This window comes from Melanotaenia boesemani, chromosome 2 (assembly GCF_017639745.1).
Source record: "Melanotaenia boesemani isolate fMelBoe1 chromosome 2, fMelBoe1.pri, whole genome shotgun sequence".
Lineage (NCBI taxonomy): Eukaryota > Metazoa > Chordata > Actinopteri > Atheriniformes > Melanotaeniidae > Melanotaenia > Melanotaenia boesemani.
Window position 1 is genome coordinate 10183026 of NC_055683.1, and position 16116 is coordinate 10199141.

Consider the following 16116-nt stretch of genomic DNA (forward strand, 5'->3'; position numbering starts at 1 on the left):
AGGCTGAAGACATGATTCTATAGCAAAACCTCCATTTGGTAGATCATCTGGTTCTGCATCATCTCTGTGTTCCTGTTCAGTGTCACTCTGCATGTCCTGATCACTTTGAGGCTCATTTTCTGCATCACACAGTGCATCTTTCTCAATCATGTCAATCTCCATTAAATCAGCTTCATCATAGTCATCCTCTCCCATGCTTACATCATCATCATCATCATCATCGTCTGCATCAGGAAGTGTTGGATCACAGAGTTCAGCTTCGTCTCGGATAGTAATATCCTGATACTGGGGATGGACCTGCTTCAGCTTGAGAAGTGCTTGAACAAGTTTGGACCAGGTGACAGACTGAAACAGCTGGTGACCTTTATAAGACAGACGTCTTTTCAGCTTTACTCGTAAAACTTGAGACTCAGAACGTAGTCTAGGTAGCATGTTAATTGTCTCATTAACTTCTGATGGAACACACACCACATTTCCACGTATGAGTCTTTGTCTGCCTTTAGGTAGAGGAATGATCTTGGCAAACGGTATGCACTTTGCTATCAGATGTCTCTCCAAGATGTTTAGATCACACAGTTCAGGTGGAATCTTACGGAGTTGAAGGTTATTTGCTGCAGAAAGTCTTGGCATGTTTCCTTTTTTAAGATGTTCATGGCATGTGTGACAAACCCACTCTTTCTTTCTCTCATTGGGCACAGAGCACTGCTCATTTATACAGGATTCATCACAAACATGTACATACTTTCCTGTCAGGCACTGTGCAACTACATCTGGATTTTTCTTATAATTTGATCTTTTGCAGAGTTTAACTTGGTTGGGAAAAGATGCTTTTTCACATGAAGAACAAACAAAGGTGGGACCTGCTTTAATGTTTGATCTGAAAACAGATATTGCTTCATTGATCAAACTGTTTTCTGGTTCACTTTGGTTCTGCTCTACGATCTGATTTATTCTGGTCTCTGGTTCAGTCTCTAAATACTGAATGTGTTTGTTCATCCGTCTGTATTTTCTTTTAATGCTTGTTGCACATCTGATGTTATGCATCATTCTGAAAGAACAGTTGCTATAATATCTGTTCCTCATGACTTGTTTCATTAGTTGTTTGTGTCTGACTCTGAATACTCTGTCATTTTCATAACGTTGGGTCATATAGGTTTTCTGACTGTCTCGAAATTCTTTACTTTGTCTGTAATGACTTCTGATATACGCTTTTTGTTTGTGTCGAAACACCTCATTATGTTTGTAAGAATTCCTGATAAATAATCTCTGTTTCTCTCTAAAATCAGAATTATGTTTGTATTGATTTCTGATGTACTGAGTTTTCTTCTGTCTAATGTTAGTCTTGTTTTGATATCGCTTGGTAGAATAATATTTTTTCTTTTCTCTATACAGTTCATTTGAAGAATATAGCTGCCTCTCTTTCTGTTTTTTATCAACTTTTTGTTGTCTCAGTTTTTCTTTCATTAATAGTCTCCTTTTCATTTTTCTCCTTTCCTGTTTAGAAAATTTTGACAATTTACAAGAAATTTGTAGCAGTGCAGCATCAGAACAATCTTTACCAGGTCTGTTTATGGTTTTGGAAGAAACGTTTGTTTTACAATGACTGGTATCACTAGCTGAAAATAACGTAATGCCACTCTGTTCTGGTTCAACACTGACAACAGGAGATTGTGTCACAGGTTGACTGGATCCATTCGCTACATCAGCAGAAATCTCAGTGATAGGGATCAATACTTGAGCTGTCACGTTTGATTCTTTTGAAAGACAGTCTTGTGTTGGAAAAGATCCCACATCAGAGTCGGGTTGTTCAACAGCTTTAGTGTGAGTGTTTGTATAAATGTTCTCAGACTGATCAGTGGCTGTACATGTGTTTGATTCATGCACCGGAGTTGGTGTAGCAATAGCTGTTGATCTGTTTTCTCTGTCTGGTTCAGCATTTTCCAGGCTGGATGAGTTTTCCATATAAAATGACAGGGGCTTGAGCTCGTATTCACGATGTAATGGCATGTGAAATCTGTTATAGATTAATTTGATCCGGTTGATAAGGTCAGTCAGACGTGTAAATATCAGCATTATAGCACTCCCAATGTTATAAATTCCTGGCGGTACTGGCAGTCCATGTTTGGTTCTTCGATGTGGGTCAAAAAAGCCAAAACGACCATCAGTAGTTCGAAAGACTGCAATCGATAACCCGCCCATGATGAGCACTGCATACTGTATATCGGAAGACAAATGGTTCAGTCCTGTCTCAAGACTCTGAAGACCACATACACCTCCTAAGTTCCCATAATAAGATGGCTGAGTCAGGTCCACGTGGTATTTAGTCTTTCGTGCTTTTACTTGTTCAGGTAATTCATCTGTAGCAAGATAAGCATTACCAGGAAACCTCTGTATGATCTGTCGGTACAGTGCATCACCTTTATCCAAAACACGTTGAAGATCTGTTCTGGTAACGTTTTCATCCTCATGGAGAAACGACAGAAACATCAAACTGTTTGCTACACATTGTTTGTTTCTAGATTTAACTCCATATCTGACTGAATCCTGACTCCTTGGAGCACACACTCGTGTCACAGATGGTTGATGTTCCACATTTATTCTGCGTTGATGAGATGGTCCAGCTGCATCAAGTCCTCTCTTCAGAACGTCAGCATAAGATACCGGTGGTACACTCTGGTTTACCTGGTGTTTAGAAGCATCAGTCTGGGGAGTATTTGTGACAGTTTTACCATCAGAAGCTGGTGGTGTAATGGAGGAACTGGCCTGATGTCTGCTGTTTATTTGCTGAGCACTAGAAGACTCTACAACAGGCGTATTATTTCTGGGATTTCCTCTCTTTACCATGTCAGCATAAGAAACCTGTGGCTGTGTCTGATTTATCTGCTGTGTAGCCATGACGTGTGATACACTGGGAGCATTGCTTTGTGATCCGTTCATACCTGTATTTCCATCAGAAACCAGAACTGCAGGTGAAGCTCTCTCAGTGGATGGCACAGACACGTTTACCTGGTTGGTGCTCTGAGAAGTGATACCTGCTTGTTCACCTTTTCCTTCTTTCTGCTCCTTCCATCTGCGTTTCAGAGCTTGAGACTTCTGGTTACGTCTTCCCATTGTTGATGTTCTTTAAATCCACAAATTTAAGACAAGTAAATATTCAGGTTTTATTTTCAACCACTTGTGCTACTTGCAATATACTGAAAGGTTTCTCTCAGTATTTATTCAAAAATTATACCAGTAAATATAATGTTCAGGCTTCACAGTCAGCTAGTATTTTATCAGTTGACCCAAAACTATTAAAACAGTTGTGGTATAAAGTTTATGGGTGTGAATAATCAACTAGGTTTTCACGTGAAATTAATCTGATACCAACTCTTAAAGGGAAATGTAATCACTGCAAGTGGTTAAGCAAGAACGCACCTAAAATATTTACTGTTCAAACTGTAAATTAACCAATATCTGTCCTTATATCTTCAAAAATTATTCTGAATGAGATGAATAAGCTAGAATCTGTTAAACTAAACCAGTAACGCTTACCAGGAGACAGAAAATATCAGATACTGAAAATCAGTATTTCTCAGGAGCCAATTTATAACTAGATTTTACAATTATTCAATACACAGAAATATATATAGTGATCAGTTACCTCAGAATACTTATTTAGTTTTATGCTACTCTTAGCTTTGCCAAGACAGAACTGTATGTGCAACTGCTTTATATCGAGTTTTTGAGCAAATCTGGAACGCAGCAGCAACTGTGACGGTAGTGGGATGAAGATTGTTTCTGGTCTCTGGATTCCTCTCGTCAGTTCAGCTCAGGACAGACAGCAGACTGCTTCTCCAATGCTGGATGTGGTCTTTTATAGCAAGACTTTAATAAACAAACCTGCAGTGAGTCCAGTGGCAGCAGCACAGGAGCTGAAACAGCTGATTTACTGAAAATTAACACACTCCAGGAACTTGCAGGATAGGACAAAACAGCAGAGAGACAGAGTGCGAGGGCAGAGACGCTCTCAGATCAGAACAGGTAGATCTTAACAGGATCACACAAAAATCTTTGTCCAAAACCGGGTTCCCATAAAACTTTGTCCAGAAAACTTTTTCCAAAATGTTGCCCAAACTCTGGTATCTGAAGGTCCAACCCCAATATGGCGCACCACCTTAAGTGCTAAAGATAGATGAGGATAGATTGATACAAGATAGAATGTCCAAAAATTAGATAGATATACACTAGAGTGACAGGAAAGATAGATGTCCAAAAATGATAGAGGTAGAGGGGGGGAGGGGTAGAGAGGTGGAGGACACCAGGACACCTGGAAGACACAGAAAACATTGATTAGACATTGTTTAATATTATCACTTCAATGAAACACAATCTAATCTGGAGACCCTTTAACTATCTTAAATATAAAACAAAGTCTCCTTATTAAAAATACTCATTTTCCTTTAAAACCGTTTGCAGTAAGATCAGGATGGGTAGTTTTTTAAAGGCAGCTTTGGTTCACTATCATCAGGACACTGACAAACATCTTTATATAAATGTTCTGAAAGATGTTTTGCACTTTTTTCTGTATATATTATCTGGAAAAATCATATTTCTCATTCCTTGTTTCAGTTTGAGAAAGGCCACATGAAACTAACTCCATCAGGGTTTATTAAGCTGTGGGTGTAGTAACAGGTCTGTAATGACTGAAGGCTGCAGATGTTCAATCATCCACTTTACACATAAAATATAAAATTACATCCAAGATCTTCAAATGAAGAGAAAGCTGAAAGAAAAACCAAGTTTAATAAATCTCTGTGCAGCACTATTTCCAGCGGTTTGTGTGAAAATAAATGGCATCATGAAACGTAGAACCCACTCAGACCCTCTGACTTGTTCTACATCAGGGCTGCTGGTTCAGTCCTACGAGGGCTGCAGTCCTGCAGGTTTTCAGTGTTTCCTGCTCCAACACACCAGACTACTGACATGGATCCAACACAACAACTCAGTCAGGTGTGTTGGAGCAGGGAGACTTGATAAAACCTGCAGGACTGCTGCCCTCACAGGACCAAACTGTGTAGTGCTGGTCTACATAAACCAGATCAGTCCAGAACCAAACACAGGTGATCACTGCAGATTCTAGTCTAGGTAGATCTGGACTTTCTCTGATGTCATGCAGACCAGAAAACAAGTTCACCACACAGCAACTGCAGTTTCTAGACCAGAACAATCCAGCTGTTCTGGTCTAGTCACACCTCTGGCTGACAGGACTCACCTGCTCTCTCCTGATCCAACAGCTGATTAACTCAGATGGAGACATCATGTTTACATGTTACTGATGACAGAGCTTAAACTGACCGTCACACATCATAAATGAGCAGAGAGAAAACATCAGAGCTGCAGGTGTTCTGTAACATGATGATCCATGTTTCAGCTCCTGGATGTGGTCTGAGAGGACGAGTCAGCAGCTTCTTATTGGTCTGATTCATTTATTAAATGTAGGAACCAGGATGAAGCTGGAACACACGGATCATAATAACGTGTCATAATTACATGAACACATGCTGGTTTCTGGCTGTGGTCGTTAAATCCATTAAATGGGACCTAACAGGAAGTTCCAACTGGAAACTGTCAGTTTTATACTGGTGAACTCCGCCCACTGCTGCTGGACCAGGTCTGATCCATGTACATGTAGAACAGCTCGTCTCTCATGTCTGACTTCAGTTTAACGTTTCTAGATGTGTTTTTATTAACACGTATGTAGGAACTCACCTGGTCAGCAGCTCTGATCAATAACAATATTTACTGAACTTAAGCAGGATGAAAAGGTTTGAATGTGAAATTTCCTACATTGAGTCATGTGATGGACTCAACCTCCATCTACTATAAACACTTACCAGACAAAGCAGGAATCCTGAAACCCGTTCTCTCGGAGTCTGAGAGGAGAAACAGAGGAGTTAGTTCACTGCCAGAAACCATCAAAAGATCATCTGATATCACAGCTGACTGCTTCTGCTCTGGTCTGAACAGGATGAGCTTTGATCCAGACTTTTCTGGACTTTAACTTGCTGGTAGAAGATGAATTCAGAGGCTGGAAGCGTCATGATCAAAGATAAAAATATCATGTCCTCTTTCTACAAGGTGACATCAGTCCAGCTGCTGATCGATACAGAAGTGATCAGAGGTCAGAAGGAAAGCAGAGCAGCAGCAGATCAGCTGTGAAACATCTTGTGTGATGATGGATGTTCCAGTTCATGGATCCAGTCTGAGAGGACCAGGTCTGCTGGTCTGGATGTTAACCAGCTGCACGTTGAAAGAATGATGGACTACAGGTAAACAGGAAGTAGCAGGAACAGGTCTGAGTACAACTTAACCACAATCCTGTCCCACTGGCTGAGTGTGGACACCTGACTGGTTTTACTGGAGGCTGGAGCTCTGATCATCATCTCAGAGGCTCCAAGTGTTTATGGTCCAGATGTAAAATAACAGCTGTAAATGTTCTACAGCTTCTAAACTAAAAGCTTTCCACGAACATGTCAGGATCCTCAGAGAAACATCTGTTTACATGTGAAACATGAACATCTGTGGTGGAAGCTGCTTGGTTCTCTACAAGCTGCTGGACTAATTATAAATGTTTATAGCTCATTCCTGTAGTTTAAGAAGAAACATGAATGTGACTGAACTGAACAGACATGAGCAGATAAACATGAGACTGTATGAGCTGATGGTGTCCGACATGTCTGTGTTCCTACAATCACTGAAAGATGATAAAACTGTCCAGCTCCACTACAGATGTTCAATCCTCCACTTTACAGGAACTCATCTAAACTTTACAGACTCGGCCTCTGAGGCGTCTGATACGAGTTCTGTAAGAATACAGGAACATTGCGTGTTTCATACATGATCATACGTACCGCAGCAGAAGCACAGGATGCAGCAAACAATCTCTCAGCCTGAGAAAAGAGACAACAGGTTAGTTACCAGATCCATCTCTTCTGGTTAAAGTCAGTAACCAGCTGTGGAGGTAAAACAGCTTTTCAGTTACTAAGATAACCTGTGTTTGCTGGTCTGTAGCTGCTGGTGTGTTTGTGTTTAAAGCTTTAATACTGTGTACTGTTGGGGAAACAATGACTTAACTAAAAACCCATGACAATAATCAATAATCATATTTTTCTACAAACAGTAGAAAACTGAAGTTACACTTAAATTAACCTGAATGTTTTCTATATTTTGTCCCTGAGAACCATAACATCACGTTTGCTGGTAAATAAAACAGGATTCATCATCTTTAAATGAGAACAAAGTGTCTTTAGGAGCCACTGAAGCAGAATACAGCAGCATTACAGAGACGTTATTTACTGGACATGATGAGGACAGTATTGTTTGTAATCTTCTAGAAAAGACCTGAGATGCTTTCATTACTGTCCAGTAAAGTCAGACATTTCTTCTGTGTGATTGTAAGTAAACAAAGCAGTGAAACATTCTACTGTAGAGCTCCATCCAGCTCCTTGATTCAGTGTTTATGGCTGAAAGAGTCTCAGAGGGAGACCTCATATCTGTTAAATCCAGCCAGCAGCAGAGAACTGGACCAGTCTGATCAGGTCTGAGTTCAGGAAGCACACAGTGTGTTAACATGTAGAAACCAGAGAAGAAGAAATGTTTAAATCTGCTGCTCTAACATCACCTGGACGGAGGAGGAAGACGTCTGGATGACCACTAGTTAAATCTCATGTCAGAAATCTAAAGCAGCTTTTAAAACAAACACCAGATGTGATGATAAAGTAAAACTGAACCATTTATCTTCCTCTTCCACCTTCATCCAGGTATATTCTGCTTCACGTCTGATTCGTTCCTGCTCAGACTGACTGAACAAACATCCTGCTCTCCTCCTAAAACTGAACCTTCTTCAGTAAAAACCTGTAATCTGTGATTGTCTCTGCTTGTTTTCAGCTTGCTGTGAAACAGAAATGTCAGTCAAAGCTCATCCAGGTGTCTCATTGTGGTTCTGTCTGTGTTACTGACAGAGTTTCCTCCAGGTGAGGAGAGTCTGGCTTCAGCAGATCACCTGGACAAGCTCAGCTCAGAGAGTCAGAGGATAAATCTTCATGTTTAAGTTTAGAAGTGAATCTACAGTTTAGACCTGAGTCAGTCTGGCTGATCACATGATGGTGGATTTACTGACTCATGTCTCAGTTTGTAAAGTCAACACGTGTTAGTTACTCTGATTACTGGTTACTGGGTCTAGTTACTCTGAGCTGGTAGTGATGTCAGCATCACGTCTGTTTCTAGTGGCTGAGATTTTGGAAGGTTTGTTTCACAGCAAACCAAATACAGGCATTAAAATCCAGGATCAGGAATTTCTCCCAGAAGAAAGATGAATTCAGGAGAACATACGTGGATAAAAAAAGAGATTTTCTGTGTGAGATCATCTTCTGCTCTCTGGAGATGGTTGGCTTTATAAAATACCTGATCAGCTTCCGGCATCCCGACCACTACACACCCTGAGTTTTCCACATCTAGACTGGTTTGTAGTTTTACTTGTGATACCAGGATGTAAAAAATTATCTTAACATACAAAATGAACAGTTTGACTGATCAGAACATATTTTTCTCTGAAGACATCATCCAGCTTTACTCCATGAAACTGAACACTTCTTCCATCACATTTAACTCCATTCAGGCCATCAGGACCTAGTGGATTTAACAGCCCTGATAAAACAAAGTTCACTCTTTCATTTCGAAAGTTTAACATATCAGGACAACATCAATGTGACTTGGTCTTCAACAGATTTCATGTTTCTGTTCATTAAATAACAGCATGTCTATAGATGTGTATTTTTTTTTTTTATCTGATGGTGTATTAACTTCATTTTCAGAGCTGGTGAGGACCAGATAACTTCTCATTATGTCCTGATAAATTACACCTGTGAACTGGAAGAGGCTGAACTGTCTGCTTTACATGACTGTAAAATCCTGATAACGTGACATGAACATGTTTAAAGCTGCGGTTTCTTCTGGTTGTTTTAGAGTCAGGAACCTCAGAAACACTAAATCTCTTCTGATCAAGGTTTTATAGCTGCAGCTATTACAATATGTATTAATAAATAATTTACTGGTGATTATAAAGTCATTTCTCAGTCTGAATTTATTTTAATTTTTTCCTAAACCATGTGACAACACCCAGTGAAAACCATTGCTTTAAATCAGTTTGTACTTACCAAACAGTCGATTAACACCAAAAGTTTCTCTCGCTAGTCTGAGAAAAACAGAGAAACAGTTTATTATCTGAGCGGAGAGAAGTCAGTCTGCCAGAACTCCAGCACACACACACACACAGAATACTGATGATACCACATTTCCATTTTATTTTGCGGTAAAATCCTCAATGCAGCTAATTTGTAAAACACCAGATAATGACCAGGTCGTCTCAGGACATTTTTAATGATACAGTCCAGTTCAGTTTAAATATATTATCCAGTTCAAACAGGTCTGCTGTATGAAAAGTCCAGTTTAACTGTACCAGTTTCATTTAAACAAGTTCTTACAGAATAATAACCTGACCATTAATAATAATAATTAAAAAAAAGTCACTCAAGCAGTCATTTCATTTCTATGTAGAGTAGTATGTTAAAAGTCATGTGGACATAAAATCAGTGATAAATACAAGGAATTAATTTTCCACCAGGTCAATCTGATGTATGTCTCACCTTTATTCTGGTTTCAGTAAAAATCCTTATACCTGTCTATGGAACCAGAGGGAAAAAAAACTAATCTCTCCTTTTGGTCCCTATCAGCTTAACAGTTAACTCAGCTACAACATTAAAAACTTTTAAGCTGTGCATATTAAACCTTTTAACTGAGAATGACAGTTTTTTGACTGATTAGTCCATCCGGACAGGCTAGCATTAGCAGTTAGCTGTATATGAATCCCTCAGACAAAACACACCTAATTATCTATAGCTCAGGTTTAACAGACAGCTAGCAGTTAGCATAATGCTAATTGCTAGCTTACTGTACAAGCCTACTTTCTATAAGTGAGATAATAATGAGTTTGTTTGCTTTCTCCCTAGCTGCCATTAGCCAGGTCATTTAACTTCGTCACTGTGGTTAAAGGATAAATAAAACTGGTGGCTCATTGGTTTGTTTGAATTCGTTTGAAGTTTAACAAGAGCTGAAGACATTTTTATGGTTAAAAATGAGCCGTTAGCGTTAGCGACGCTAACGGTTAGCTAGCTTCACACTCTTAAAATATACTTGTTCATATGGCTAATTTCGTTTATTCTTTGGCTGATTTTACATCGTTTACCATTCAAAAACAACTTTGGACATGTTATAAGATGCTTAAACGTGTTTATAGTTCATAAATGAATCATTTAACCGAGGGACATTATATATTAATCTCCGCTAGCGTGACGAAGCAAAATGGATGTACTTCCGGTCCGTTTCGATTAAAACTGTTAAAATAGTAATTAATTTCGGTCGTTCTTGGACTGATTTTACTTCGCTTACAGTTAATCAATCTCTCAGGACATGTTTGAGGACGTTTATAGCTGTTTATAGTAAAAATATTAATAATATAATGGAGAGAATAATAGCACGTACTCACCGTTTGCCGAAGCCAGCAGAAGGGGAGGGGCGGGAGGGAATGCAACGGTCTCGTAGTAAGGGACGTGGTTAGTTTAGGTGGAGTCAGAAATTCCAGTGCTTGGTTTAAAAACAGTGTAAAATATGAATAAATGAAGTTCTTAAACATATCAGTCAACTAACTAACAACTAACTCTAACACTAACTAAAAATATAAACAGATTTAATACAATTACTACTGTAATTCAGATGATTACAATGTGATAATAAAGTTACAGTAAGGTGTTCGAACACTGTTAAGTCCTTGAACTTCTCTTTAAAACTGAAGAGAAACATGTTGATAGTTGAATTAGTGAATAAGATAATGAATTTTTCAACTGTGGTGTTAATCATTAAATGGTTTTGCACATAAAACGTCTGTGTATTATTCATGTGTGGATATTGTTGTGGTACATAAGTCAGCCATAACTCTATCACAACTGATAATGCTTTGCCTTTCAGGAATTCCATGAATTAATTTTATCAGTTGAAGCCGTGAAAGATGAGGGCTGGTTAACTACTGGGTAGTGGTAGCTGGCTTTGCTTAGCTTTGCAGCTAAAGAGGAACTCCATGAATCAGACTAAATTTAACTAAATTACTGTGTAAGATGTCCAAACCTTTTTTTTTTAAAGAAAAGAACAGGCTTAAATAATTCTAAAGTTCTAGTGAAATCTGATGAAGGTGCCAAAACACTCTAAATTAATTTTATAAATCAATCACTGTAAGAAAGTAGACAGATAATTGGTGATTAGGTCAGAGACTGTGCTGAATGGGCTTATTGAAAGCTAAGAAGAAGAATATGAACTTTGGTCTATAGTTTGTGAAATGTGTGTGTTAGGGCCGAAGAGAAGTAACTGAAAAGTTTAGCTGAAGGAATAGAAGTTGCAGTTGGTCTTTAATGTGAGTAAAATGGTTTAAATCAGAACTGAAATTAACTTAATATAGTTAAAGGTTGTGAAGCTCAAACTGGTGTATGATGATTGGAGATGTATGTCAAGCATTAATGACAGATAAAGATGGTTGAAGTGTTATTCTTGAAGAGGTATCTATGAAGTATAAATAAACAGCTGACGCATTTAAACCTTAAACTGGAATTTAAAGTTGCTGAAATGGTGGAACGGTGAACAGAAATGTACTTTACATAGTTCAACATGGCTGAAAAGGGCTGAAATATGGTTGTTGAAGAAGTATATATGAAGCTGAAATGAAGAGTTTAACAATTTAAAGCACAAATTGGTGTTTAAATGTAGTTTAAAAGGTGGAAAGTAAAACTTAAATGTCCTTTACATAGTTAAACATGGCTGAAAATGGCTGAAGTCTGCTTGTTGAAGCATCAGCTGAAGTAATCATGAAACTGAAGTCAGTTCAGCCTGACAGCATTCACACTGTCAGGCTGAATGATTAGACTGAAATGCTGAAAAGATGGCCGGAGATAGGGGAAGAAGGCTGAAATGTCTTTGTTGAAAAAGTATTTATTAAGCAGAAGTGAAAAGTTGAAGGATTTAAAGCTGAACGTGGAGTTAAAAGGTGCTGAAAGGGTAAAATGTTGAAGTGAAATGTGCTTAAGATTGCTGAAGATGGCTGAAAAGGATGGTTGTTGAAGAAGTATGAAGCTTAAGTCAATAGTTGGAAGGATTTAAAGCTCAAACTGGTGTTTAAATGTAGTTAAAATGGTGGAAAGTTGAACTTATATGTACTTAAGATTGCTGAAAATGACTGAAATATGGTTGTTGAAGAAGTATATATGAAGCTTAAGTCAATAGTTGGAAGGATTTAAAGCACAAGCAGGTGTTTAAATGTAGTTAAAAAGGTGGAAAGCTGGACTGAAATGTGCTTAAGATTGCTAAAGATGGCTGAAAAGGGCTGAATTATGGTTGTTTAAGCAGTAAATATGAAGCTTAAGTCAATAGTTGGAAGGATTTAAAGCACAAGCAGGTGTTTAAATGTAGTTAAAAAGGTGGAAAGCTGGACTGAAATGTGCTTAAGATTGCTAAAGATGGCTGAAAAGGGCTGAATTATGGTTGTTTAAGCAGTAAATATGAAGCTTAAGTCAATAGTTGGAAGGATTTAAAGCACAAGCAGGTGTTTAAATGTAGTTAAAAAGGTGGAAAGCTGAACTGAAATGTGCTTAAGATAGTTCAACATGGCTGTAAAGGGCTGAATTATGGTTGTTGAAGAGGTATATATGAAGCTTAAGTCAATAGTTGGAAGGATTTAAAGCTCAAGCAGGTGTTTAAATGTAGTTAAAATGGTGAAAAGTTGAACTGAAATGTGCTTAAGACAGTTCAACATGGCTGAAAAGGGCTGAATTATGGTTGTTGAAGCAGTATATATGAAGCTGAAGTCAATAGTTGGAAGGATTTAAAGCACAAGCAGGTGTTTAAATGTAGTTTAAAAAGGTGGAAAGCTGAACTGAAATGTGCTTAAGATAGTTCAACATGGCTGTAAAGGGCTGAATTATGGTTGTTGAAGAGGTATATATGAAGCTGAAGTCAATAGTTGGAAGGATTTAAAGCACAATCAGGTGTTTAAATGTAGTTAAAATGGTGGAAAGCTGAACTGAAATGTGCTTAAGATAGTTCAACATGGCTGAAAATGGCTGAAGTCTGGGTGTTGAAGCACCAGCTGAAGTAATCATGAAGCTGAAGTCAATAGTTAAAGTATTTAAAGTTAAAACAGAATATTAAAGATGCTGAACTGGTTGAATGTAGGACAAATGATTGTAAAAGGCAGAAAGAGCTGAAACAGAGGTGAATTGGCAGCTGAAACACAGTCCATCATGTAAGTGAGCAGCAAAGGACATGATGAGAGGACAGACAGAGGAGGAGAGATAGAGGAGGACATATGGCCTGTTGTCATGAGAAGGACAAGGAGAAGACAGGAGAAGAGGACAGAGACATATGTGGGATCATTAGGAGGACAAAACTGGATGAGAAGTCCATAATCTGGATCAATTGGACTGAATTTAAAGCTCAAACGTGAGGTAAAAGGTGGTGAAAGGGTGAAAGGTTGAAGTGAAATGCACTTAAGATTGCTGAAGATGGCTGAAAAGGGCTAAAATATGGTTGTTGAAGAAGTATATGAAGGTGAAATGAAGAGTTCAACAATATAAAGCACAAATTGGTGTTTAAATGTAGTTAAAAAGGTGGAAAGCTGAACTTAAATGTGCTGAAGACAGTTCAACATGGCTGAAAATGGCTGAAGTCTGGGTGTTGAAGCCTCAGTTGAAGTAATCATGAAGCTGAAGTCAATAGTTAAAGTATTTAAAGCTGAATGATTGTACTGAAATGCTGAAAAGATGGCTGAAGATAGTGAAAGATAGCTGAAATGTGACTTTTGAAGAAGTATTTATTAAGCTGAAGTGAAAAGTTTAAGTATTTAAAGCTCAAAGGGGAGTTAAAAGGTGCTGAAAGGGTGAAAGGTTAAAGTGAAATGTGCTTAAGATTGCTGAAGATGGCTGAAAAGAGCTGAGATATGGTTGATGACGCAGTATATATGAAGTTGAAATGAAGAGTTCAACAATTTAAAGCACAAATTGCTGTTTAAATGTAGTTAAAATGGTGGAAAGTTGAACTGAAATGTGCTTAAGATAGTCAAACATAGCTGTAAATGGCTGAAGTCTGCTTGCTGAAGCACCAGCTGAAGTAATCATGAAGCTGAAGTCAACAGTTAAAGGATTTAAAGCTGAAAGTGAATGTCAAAGGTGCTGAACTGGTTGAATGTAGAAGAAATGATTGTAAAAGGCAGAAAGAGCTGAGACAGAGTTGAATTGGCAGCTGAAACACAGTCCATCATGTAAGTGAGCAGCAAAGGACATGATGAGAGGACAGACAGAGGAGGAGAGATAGAGGAGGACATGTGGCCTGTTGTAATGTGAAGGACAAGGAGGAGACAGGAGAAGAGGACAGAGGGACATGCCTGGACTCAATAGGAGGCCAAAACCAAGTGAGAAGTCCATGATCTGGATCAATAAGACTGAATGAATTAGGTGAAAGGTCAGCTGGCTGCTCACAGCTGAGAGCAGTCAGTGAGTCGTCATGACAACGGCCCCTCACTTAACTGACAAGCAGAGAGCAGAGCTGCACTGTTCTCATCACTCTGCGCACCTCCCGAACAACTGTTCATTAAAAGAAAACTATAAGAGTTATACAGATAATTTTTTCACCCTGAGTGCCAGGAGGGTCTGGGGAACGCAGGGATGTGGTTTATTTTACTGTAATGTAAACAGAATTTAAATGGTGACAAGTTAAAAACACATGAGAAATGCACTCTCCTCTTAGAATCCTCATTTGAATGGAAGTCTATGGGAGCAAAAGTAGACTTTTCCTCGTTTGGAGAAGCATAACTCGAGATCTGTAAATCCCAGCTCTGTCATTCTTGGTTCTGCTCGAAGCCAACTTAAATTCCTCCGTTTTGATGTATAATTTATGTCTCTACGACAAAAGTTGTAGGAGTTATGAGAATTTGTTTGGAGTAGTGGAACAGGCTGAAAGGTTAGAGTGAGACCTAGAGTGGGAGAGAGTGGAGTGAACATTCTAAAAGTTATTGATTTTTAAACAGCCATAAATCAATAACGCTAAAAGATATCAATAAGTTGAATACAAGTTTAATAGCCCAATCCCTTGTGAGTTGTTTAAAGTTTGAATGGTGTTTCTAGCTGAAAGTATGCTGAAGTTATAAGAGCTGAAAGAGCTGAAAGTTTTGAAGCAGTTGAAGGCTGAACAGCTGAAGTGCCATTCATTTCAATGGGAGCTGAAGATCAATAAATGATCAATAACTTGAAAAGTTGAACAGATATCAAAAATTTGAATAGAAGCAGGAATCTCCTGAACGAGCTGAACATTTTGATACCAAAATTGTTGAAATCGGCTGAAGCTAGCTCAAGTTATAACGTGCCGAAAAACGGCGGAAGAATAATAATAATAAAGAGAAACAGGAAAACTATAGTGTGAATGCTTGAAAGCATTCACACAACTAGAAAAAGCTGTTATTAGCATAACAGCAAGTGTGAATGCTGTCACGCTGAATGATTGGAATAAAATGCTTAAAAGATGGCTGAAGATGGTTAAAAAAGGCTAAAATGTCTTTTTTGAAGAAGTATTTATTAAGCTGAAGTGAAAAGTTGAAGGACTTTAAAGCCCAAACTGGAGTTAAAAGGTGGTGAAAGGCTGAAAGGTTGAAGTGAAATGTGCTTAAGATTGCTGAAGATGGCTGAAAAGGGCTGAAATGTGGTGTGGATGAAGAATATATGAAGCTTAAGTCAATAGTAGAAAGATTTTAAAGTCAAACTGGTGTTTAAATGTAGTTAAAATGGTGGAAAGCTGAACTGAAATGTGCTTAAGATAGTTCAACATGGCTGAAAATGGCTGAAGTCTGGGTGTTGAAGCCTCAGCTGAAGTAATCATGAAGCTGAAGCTAAATAGTTAAAGTATTTAAAGTTGAATGATTGTACTGAAATGCTGAAAAGATGGCTGAAGATAGTGAAAGATAGCTGAAATGTGACTTTTGAAAAA

The 16116-nt window shown here is 38.3% G+C and overlaps 1 long non-coding RNA gene across 1 annotated transcript; it reads right to left on the bottom strand.

Moving 5' to 3' along the window:
- Window positions 1–3755: 3755 nt before the first annotated feature.
- On the bottom strand, window positions 3756–9388 carry LOC121655220. The gene is made up of 4 exons (XR_006013103.1): window positions 9198–9388; window positions 6894–6932; window positions 5877–5915; window positions 3756–4309 (listed from the first exon to the last, which is right to left on the bottom strand). It is a non-coding gene; the product is annotated as an uncharacterized LOC121655220 (long non-coding RNA).
- Window positions 9389–16116: the final 6728 nt, after the last annotated feature.